A 10837-nucleotide genomic window follows, 5' to 3' on the forward strand; every position below is an offset into this window, starting at 1 on the left:
CCGTACTTGAATTGAGTAGCTTTTTAACAAAATTTATCAACTATAAAATATATATTTTTGAGTTAAAATCTAAAATTTGATTTATAAAATGAGTATATCAAATATTTAATTAATATTTCCCGGTCTCAAAGTAAATATTCCTTTAGTAATATAAAAAAAAAAAAAATCTGTCTCAAAATAAGTCTTCAGAAATTTAAAATAAAAATAATAATTATTCCAAATAGGGTAATAGAAATTCACTAGAATACAAATATTTTTATAACATAAATAAATATATTTAAAATCCTATCAATTAAAAAAAGTAAAATAATAATAAATATGAAATAATTTAAAACAACACTTATTTTGAAAGAGAAAAAAAAAAGTGAATAAACGCCTAAAAATTGAAGCATCTCAAATATCTCTTAATTTGATTTCTACTTTACTTTTTATTTTTAACAAATCAAAAAAGTATTAACTTTTTCGTTCGAAAAATAGAGTGAATTTGTTATGAATTACAATTTAGGAAAATCCCCAAAAACTAATCTGGTTCCCAACTAAAATTCCTTAACTTTTTTTTCAAAGAAATAGAAATTTACTATAATACATATTTATAACATAAATAAATAGATTTAAGATCCTATCAATTAGTAAAAATCAAATAATTATGAATATGAAATAATTTAAAACTGCACTTATTTTGCAAGAAAAAATAGTGATTAAACGCCTAAAAATTTCTCCCCACCCCAAATAAAGAGGATAATAATGCTGTAACTTCACGCAAGCCATTGAAGGGGAAAGAAAAGTTATACCTACTTTATAAGGCAATCTTTAATTTTTAATCGAGCGCGCTTCCTATCAAAGATTATTTCAAGGGATATAAATAAAATAAAACATGCTTCGAATGCCAGATCAGATACTCAGAAACAAAAAAAAATTAAAATTAACGAAAGCAAAAAAAAAACACATCAAAATAAATTCTCAAGAGTATAATAAATATCGCCGTCGAGCATTCAAAAACAATGATGTGGTTAATTAAACTACAGTAAAAAGAATGAAATCATTGCTATCAGTTCCCATCTTAGCAACAACACTCCCAAATCTTACACCGGACACTTTTTCACCGCCGGAGACTCCAATCTGGTGGTTCTTCCCGCCGTCGCCGCCGGAGATTTGGTGGTGATCTTCATCGTGCCTGGCGGGAGGATGGTAGTACATACGGGAAGTTTGAGGACAATGAGAATTGAATCTAGCCACCATTCTCACTCCGGTATCCAACAGCTCCACATACTTACTCATCTTTCTCTCTCTCGATGATTCTGCAAAAACGATTCAAAAGAGAGATGAAAGGAAAACCAGAAGAAAAAGGCAAAAGGGTTTAGAAAGCGTCCCAAATATCGGATCCCATAAAATTTGGGGATAGAAGAGAAAGTTGAGGAAAATAAGAGGCGTGAGAGGCTAATATATATAGTGATTTGAGTTTTTTACTTTTTCTTTTTCGGTCACAAAAGTTAGATATGCAACTAGGGTATTAATAATTCTTAATTGCTACAAACTCCATCTACTTAGTGTTATTGTCATTTATTATCACCTCCACTTGAAAAATTATGACATAATTGTCCGTTTCTTTTTTAGTTGTTATGATAAGGATTGTTACCGTGCTTAAGAAAAAAATTACATTTGACCAATATATGTTTTATTAATTTTTTAATTTTTATTTGACTCTTGTTCCATAGAACTTGAAAGAGTAATGTAAACATAAAAATTGGATGCTCTTTGTATAAAAGTAAACTATGAATTTAATTTTTATCACAAAACATATTAATTATAAAACGATAATGTAAACTAATGAGTATAAATCATATTTCTTTAAAAAGTCAAATAAATTTTCAAAAATTACATATAGTCAAACACATAATATAACTTCATTCATAAATAGCTTGTCAAAAATATATGTTCAAACGCTTTCTTAGTTACTGCTCACTTGGTATTAACGGTCATTTCCTAATAGCCACTTGGGTTGTCCTATTGCCATTTATTACCTCCCTCGAAATTTATATGACAAGATTTGCCCCCCCTCCCTAACTTTTTTTAAAATAAAACTATGTGTTTCTCTAAGCCAAACAAATAGTCAAATACACAACACAATATTCCATCCTATTATCTATTTTAGTCTGCCCAAAAAGTATAGGCTCTTAATAAATGATGAAGAATATAACTAATCTCAAAAGTCAAATAATAGTAGTATATATTATATAACAACGCTAATATGTTATTGAGATTGAGGAGATATGTTTTATAATCATTTTCATACCGTCCAAAACAATACAATATTCTAGAAAGAATTTAAGCAAATACTTGACTAAATTCATTGACAAAATATCACATCCTCATTTTTCCTTCCTTTTTCTTTCTATAGTTCAATATGTATATTGGAGTCCGACTAATTTAGATTTGTATCAGGTAGGGCTCCTTTTAGGGATAGCTAGCAATACCTATCATAAATTTTTTCATACTCAAAACTGACCTACGAAACCTCTAATTAAGAAAGAAATAACCTCATTTACTGCACCACATCCTTTAATGATCCATTTTTGTGTTCTTGAAAAAGGAAATATGTTACATGTGACGCAAGTTTCTAAGGATTTATTCTCACTAGAACCATTCAATTGATTTACTGTCATTTCTTACCCCCAAAGTAAGAAAGACAATGATTTTGGTTAGTAACACCTACTTATGAGTTATGTTTAAGTGTAGATAAATATCATATTTTTACCGAGCTAACGCTAAATTTAACAAAAATAAAGGTAAATTTCACTTTTGATTCCTCAACTATTGATTAATTTTAGTTTTATTTCATTTAATATTTAGCTAAACTTATTTAACCTTTAGGAACTATATATAAATTTAATATAATGAAGTTATAATTAGATACGTATTTCAACGGTGAATGATTGAAAAGTAGAGGAATACGACTTAATGTTGTTTTAAAATTAAATAAAGCTTAAATATGCACAATCAAATATTACAAAGACTAAAATTATAATTTAGTAATATTACAAGGACTATATATGAAATTTCCATAAAAGTAATGGAGTAATAAAACGACGGTCAAAGGTTATTTTAAAGAAATTTATACCAAGAACGCAGGAAAGTATTTACCCGGTTCACTTTTACTTGGTCATTATTTTTAAAATATTTTTTTAACTTAATGTATTATTTTAATTTTAAGAAAAAGATTTTTTTAAAAAATTATATTTTACGCTCAATATGAATTACTTAATCCTCTAAATTATTTAACTAAATTCATGCATCAATTAATATAGGGATAAGGGTCTGAAAAATACCTCAATTTTGATTGAATTTGCTGTTGCGATACTAAACTTTCATGAGGACCTATTACCTCCCTAGACTATTTAATACCGTATTTTTTACCCCCTAAACTATTTAATAGTGTATTTTAAAGGTATATATGTGCCCACGTGGACACATTACTATTTATAATTTTGCATTATTTTTTACATCCACGTGGGCAAATATATATGTTTAAAATACGGTATTAAATAGTCTAAGGAGGTAATAGGTCCTCATGAAAGGTAAGTATTGCAATAACAAATTCGACCAAAGTTGGGGTATTTTTCAGACCCTTGTCCCATTAATATATATTACTATGGTAAACTATTCATATTAATCGTTCTTTCTTAAGAAGCATGCAAAATTTAAAGTGGACAAATAGTACAAGTAATCAGAGGAGGACGTAATTTCCAAGTCTTGAGATGTACTCCTTCCTTTCCATATTAGTCATTTACCTTACTATAAATAGTTGTCTCAAATTATTCTTTTCGTTCATTTTTACTTGTGTCAAGTATTTCTATGTTAAATTTTTCATTTTTACTAGTTATTTTTAATATATTTTGAAAAAATAATTACTTTTCCTATTTTACCCTAAACATTAATTTATTACTACTCAAGTCATCCCAAAACTTACCATTATACATCGATTAATATGAACAAGGGAATATACAACAACTTATTTTGAAAGCCAACATTCATTGATTGCAATAATAAAGATGCTAATTAAAAAAGAAAGTGAGATGCTTTGGTCCAATTGGCATAAGGTGTTTAACTTGTGTTTGGTTTATTCTCTCAACAAATTTATGCCAATTGCATTATTTTTAAATTTGAAGATTCCACGCAACCATTGAGATGAGGAATAGATCTACCAACATATTATAAAACCTTTTGTAAGCAAGATTGGCTCCGATTAGGGGTGTTCACGGTTTGAATAAAAGTCGATCTAAATTAAAAAAACGAATCAAATCGATTAAATAAATTGATTTTATTTGGATATGATTTTGTTTGGTTTTAGATTTTTTAAAATCAGTAGTGTTTGGTTTGGTTATGATTTTATTCGAAAAATTCAAAGAAATAATCGAACCCAACCGACAAATTATATACTACATAAATTTTATTATTATACATACATAATATATTATTTTTATAAACAATTTTAAAGATCTTATATGTGTTTTCATCAAAATTTATTTGTAATTTACTTATGAAAGCAAAAAGCCCATGTGAGAACATTTATCTTATTGGTTTCTTGTATACAAGTGTTTATGACAATTTTTTGTGTGACTGAAAATGTCATTATCTCTTCCTTTTAGGCCAAAATAGTGAATTTTGAAACTCTATTTATAGTAAATTCAGTGATAGAAAGTTCTGTAATGTCAGTTATTTCAACTATTTTTCGATTTGAATGGACTGCTGTCATTTTTTTCACGTTTTGAATGAATTGTTTCTTTTATTTTTATGTATGGTTAATAACCGAATAATCGAACCCGATCGAACCAAAATCGATAAATGTATATTATATTTTGTTTGGTTTGATTTTAATAATTTTAAAACCGATTAAACTTATTTTATTTTGATTTTGACCAATAACCGACCTGTGACACCCTAGCTCCAACCCTTTGTAGTAAAAAACAATTGAATCAAAGTTTATAAATGAAAAATGAAGGTGCAAAATATAAAGGTAAAATACATCAACAATTCCTTAATTAACTCTTTCATTTTCTTTTATTTGTCCATTTAGCAAATAAAAAAAAAAAAATTTAAATTCAGATTTAATTCAAAGTAATACCATCAATAAGAATAACTTAATAAAATAAACATTTAATTAACATTTTAAAGGAATTAAAAGAAAAATGCAAAATGTACAAGTAATCTAATATTATCTTTTATAATCTTTTGTATATAAGAACAATATGCATCATTTCTTCATTTGGCAATTCGGAGGCTAAGGTTTATATTCTCCTTCATATACTGATTCTTTTGGATAACACAAAGGCCTAGGCTATATGCCCTAATCAATGGCCCTTAGCTACTTAAAGTGAACAAGTAAAAGAGAACGAAAAAAAGACATGAAGAGGCTAAGTATAAGGATGAGAAGAGTGGTCGAAACTTCAACCAACAGATATATAGGAGTACTGGTATACAAAATCAAATCAAACCGCAAACCGAGTCAAACCAAGAAATTTTTTTTGACTAGTGGTTGGTATGACTTGGTTTGGTATTGGAAAAAAAACCCGACTATATTTGGGTTGGTTTGGTTTTAACTAAAAATAACCAACCCGAGACCAAACCAATCCGACATTATATATATAATTTTAAAATTTTATTTTATACATAAAAATATTTACTTTGATATAATTTTAAATATTTCTTATACTTTTTCATAGTTTTTATCTTTTAATATATTATTATTTCAAGTTTGAAACTTAGAATTCTAAATGGTTCAATAAAGATTATAGTCCACAGATATTGGTAATTATAATAAAGCTTAGATCAAAATTTAATTAATACTAAAGGAAAAAAAAATCAATTCAACACTAAGAATGACAATAATATTAAATATTTGTTCTATGGTTTTACATTGGTTTATTCAAATACATAATCTAATTTTAATTTCCTTTAATATTTAGTCATGTAACTAATACTTATTAAACTTATTTTAGCATGATTTAGTACTTTTAAATTATGATCATTTTCATTATGACTTGTTAATTTGCAATATTTGTTTTATGCGATTTCATTATTATTATTTTTTGTTGGATATTTTAGTATCATTACTCATATAATATTTTGTGTTATTTTCTTAAGAAACACCTTATATAGTTGTATTTTGGTAGGACTAAAGAAATATTTGAAGTACAAGTAAATTATATGTTTGTATGAATACTTTTCCAGAAAAAATCCGAAAAAACTCGAAAATCCGAAAAATCCGAAAAAATCCGAAGTTGAAAAACCCGAGTTTTATTGGTTTGGTTTGGTTTATAAATTTTAAAAATCCAACACAAATAATTTGATTTGATATTTGAAAAAATCGAACCAACCCGACCATACCCCTAAGGAGTAGTACTATTTATTTGAAATATAAAGCTGCACATGAAAATCTTTATACCATACACGTTCCTATATATATATATATTTTTTTTTTCCATCTTTATTCATACTTGATTAGGACTTGACAAAAATTAGGAATCCCACATATCTAATCGTTTCCATCAACTTGTATATAGAAAACAAGACAAGGATATGAAAAGTCCAAATTATTATGGGTTGGTTAGTGTAGCATAGGACCAAACTAGTAACAAGCACCAATAAAATGAGAAAGAATTAAAATTTACTATGCTATACTTTTTCATTAGACAAGAATATAAAGGCCTCTTAGATAAAGACCCTTACAATTGCAATTTACACCACAATACTAACTTAGAGTAAACATGGACAACCCCAAAAGTTTTGGGATTGGAGGGGTTATAAAGACTAATCAAATACATTTGTGTGCTTGGTCAGGATGAAAATATTTTCGGAAAAATGTTTTTTAATTTTTCTATGTTTGGTTAGGACTTTAGGAAAATAAACTCATTAAAATGAGGAAAATAACTTTCCTAATAGAAGTAGGGAAAACAAGTTGCATAAGTGACGTTTCAAGTTTATTGTCTCCTCCCCACCCCCACCTCCACCTCCACCCTTCACCCTTTGACCATCCGATCCCCTGCCACTAGAACTCCCGCTCTCCATCCCTACCTGCATCCATAAAATTTTGCTAGATAACATATCCTAAATACTAGGATAATATTTTCTTGCTTACTTACTAAACATTAGAAAACAAGTAAGTGACCCACTTATTTTCCAAGAAAATATTTTCTAGAATAAAGGGAGGAGTTTGGTTATAATTAGAAATATCCCTAATGTTAAATGCATAATATGCTCGTTAAACTATGCTTTCTCTCTCTATATATAGTAATTTCGATTTGTTTGTGTTTTATATTATGTTTCGTGTTGTTTATGTGCCTTTTGATCGTTTTTGGTGAGCTTGGTAGGCTGGTACTAGTATATTGTATCGTGGAAAGATATAAAATCTTGTATGCCTTTAATTTCTTTACTTAATAGACGTTTGTGAATATGCATAAAAACATTTTTAAAATATGAGCTGAGATTATCTATGAAACAAAAAAGTGATGAGAATCTTATGCCTTGTCGTGTGAAGTGGCACGACAAAGAGAGGAAAACATGAATGGCAGTATTCAGTAAGTTGAGTAAGATTTTTTTCTTTCGAAAATGTAAGTCGTGTAACATCGCACGACAAGAAGAAAATAAAAATATTATAGTTGTTGGAATGTGAACTACAAGTAAATCACCAAAATCGTTTGTGTGACCATCAATGGAATTCATTTATCTCCAGGACTCCACTCTTTGTCCCTTTTGGTTAATCTCCAAAATCGTTGTCTTTTTTGGAAATTTAGCTTCAAAAATGTGATCTTTTTGGCTCCGAACTCTCATTTTTTTCCGCAAAATCACGGGATTGTTAGCAGTAAATGCATTGGTTTCACCTTGATTCTGGGTAACATATGTTCAAATGAAAATTTACTTTTTCAATATTTAAAGTAGTGAACAATAACTCATCAAACAATTGGTTTAATTTGTTTGTTTTCCTTGTAATTAATTACAATTAGCAATAAATAAAGAACAAAATTAGTGAGTATAAAGAATGAAATGATCACTAGTGTCAATAAATCCTCTTTGACAAAAATAAACCCATCATCGCCGATGAGCCTCCACCAGTCGCACCGCCTCTAGAAACACCGTAATTATGGTGGTGGAGATCGTGGTCATCGGAGTATTGTTGTTCATCAAGCTTGCTAGGAGTGGGAGGATGATAATACATTCGCGATGTTTGGGGACAGTGAGAATTGAACCTAGCTGCAATTCTAATTCCAGCATCCAATAGTTCTACGTACTTCCCCATTTCTCAATTCACTTAAACTTCAAAATCACTCTATTTTAATTTCTTTGATAAATTTTTTTTAAGGATTTATGTTTAATTTGAGAAAAAATGAATGAGCCTTATTGGTCTTATATAGTCTTTTTTTTGTTTGATTGTTTGTGTTTCCATGAGCGTTCCTTTTACACGTTGTTGAATTAATTGATTCCTAAAGTTCTTTTGATTTATAATTATAAAAGGACTGAATGAGTCCATTTCTTTGTTCTTTGTATATTTGACTATATTGGTAGGTTTGATTGGTTGGGTAGGTGGGTGGGTGGAAGGCACTATAAATTAACAAAATATATTACACGTAGTCAACGTTTTTAAGCTGCAAAATGATGCTCTATTTTGCTCTCTTTTATTTTTTTAATGACGATTGAAAAAAAAAATTAGTACAAATTGTTATATCTTTCACTAACATAGGTATTTTGAAAAATTATTAACTAGTCTCTTCGGACTCTCATCAACATATTACATTGTTTGCAACAAATTTTAAAGTGATAGAAAATAAATTGCAATCACAAATAAAATATGAAGAAACATTATTTTATTGATCAAGATTGTGAGTACAATTCTGTTCCTACCTTGATTCTTCTCTCATGAGATTTATTCATGATTCGAGGACCGTTAGTGGCGTATTTCTCGAACTAGAATGATTGATTTTGATCTCTCTATGAATATTCTATGAATTTGTATTAGAGACATGTACACGTGACAATCATATTTTCAGTGTTAACAGAATGAATAAGTTTTTCTACTTTTATCTTGTTATTGCTTTATCTTTTGGCATTTCTTTCGTTCGTTAGGTTGAGGCTGACTTGTCTTGGTGGGAATAGACAAGTGTCATCACGTCATTTTTTGGGTCGTGACACAATTGCACCTAGTTATAACACGTCATTTTCGTTCGGGGCCTCGAGGCCCGCTTCCTCGGGGCTGGGGCCGGGCAGGGCGGGAGGCCTCGAGGCACGGTGCCTCGGGGTCGGGGAAGGACTTTGGGCCTCAAGGCTGGGCTGGGTTGGGGGTCTCGAGGCCTTTATCTAGAATCTGGTTTAGGGTTGAGTAGCTTCTAAGAATCCTAATTGGAATTGAACACACTTTGTAGATTCTCAATTCAAAGTGAACATATTTTGTAGAGTCACACAAAATTTCAAACACATATATATTAGATAAGTCTATTCATCAAAATTTGGATAAATACAAATAATTAATTATCTAACACTTTTATCTTCTGAAAACTCTGAACTCTAATTATTTCAATGATGCTTAACTCTACTCTCTATGTTACGATATACTTATCATATTAATTTGACTAATATGTATTCCTTGAGTTATTAAGTCACTTTATACAAAAAGTCTAACTCTATTAATATTAGGAATCAATTCGTTGTATTTAAAAATGGCAAGGAAACTGGATGGAAGGGAGATTAGATTATTAATGCAATTTAAAAGTATGGAATAATTCAATTTTTCCTTTGGAACGTCATGTTGGACCAACAAATTTGACTATTACCCATGAAGGTCCTTAAAACTCACAACGGTGTTGACTTATTCATTCTTGCTTTTCCACGAAATATTTATCCAATTTCAAACATTTGTTATAACTTATATCTAAGAAACAAAAAAGTGAGGAGAATCATAAGCCTTGTCGTGTGAAGTCATGATAAAGAGGGGGAAAAATGAATATGAGTAAGTCGTATAAAGTGGCATGATAAAGAAGAAATGCAAATTAAAAAAAATATTGAATGTGACATTGCATGACAAAGTAGAAAATAAAAATAACAGAGTTGTGGGAATGATCACTATAAATTGAAATAGTAAATTTAATTTCTTTGTTTTCGTTGTAATTAATTACAATTAACAATGAATAAAGAACAAAATTAGTGAGTATAGTTCCGTGTTAGACGAATTGCGTCTAGCATACAGTATAAAAAATAAAATCAACAGTGTCAATAAATCCTTTTTGACAAAAATAACCCATCATCACCGATGTGCCGCCCCCACCAGTTGCGCCGCCTCTAGAAACACCGTAATTATGGTGGTGGAGATCGCGATCATCGGAGTATTGATGTTCATCAAGCTTGTTAGGAGTGGGAGGATGATAATACATTCGCGATGTTTGAGGACAATGAGAATTGAACCTAGCGGCAATTCTAATTCCAGCATCCAATAGCTCTACGTACTTTCCCATTTCTCAAGTCACAAAAGTTTCTATTTTAGTTTTCCTTGAGAAAAAGGTAGTATTTGAATTTTAATTTGAGAGAAATAGAATGAGCTTTACCAGTCTTTTATACTCTTCTTTTGGTTTGACCGTTTGTCTTTCCATGAGACTTCCTTTTACAAGTTCTTTGTGCTGAATGGGTCCAAATTTTTTTTCTTTGTATACTTGACCACATTGGTTAGGTTTGATTGGTTGGTTGGGTGGGTGGAGGGCACAATTATTTTTTTAAAAAAATTATAGTATATTCTAATTTTCAATATTACGAATCTTATCAGTTTTTGGTGCATCCAGATACATACAGATTCTTG

At 29.4% G+C, this 10837-nt stretch overlaps 1 long non-coding RNA gene across 1 annotated transcript; it reads right to left on the minus strand.

Moving 5' to 3' along the window:
- Positions 1–7462: 7462 nt before the first annotated feature.
- LOC125853527 (uncharacterized) lies at positions 7463–10566 on the minus strand. Its single transcript, XR_007445177.1, has 2 exons — positions 10450–10566; positions 7463–8243 (listed from the first exon to the last, which is right to left on the minus strand). It is a non-coding gene; the product is annotated as an uncharacterized LOC125853527 (long non-coding RNA).
- Positions 10567–10837: the final 271 nt, after the last annotated feature.

The sequence above is a fragment of the Solanum stenotomum genome, chromosome 1 (assembly GCF_019186545.1).
Source record: "Solanum stenotomum isolate F172 chromosome 1, ASM1918654v1, whole genome shotgun sequence".
NCBI lineage: Eukaryota > Viridiplantae > Streptophyta > Magnoliopsida > Solanales > Solanaceae > Solanum > Solanum stenotomum.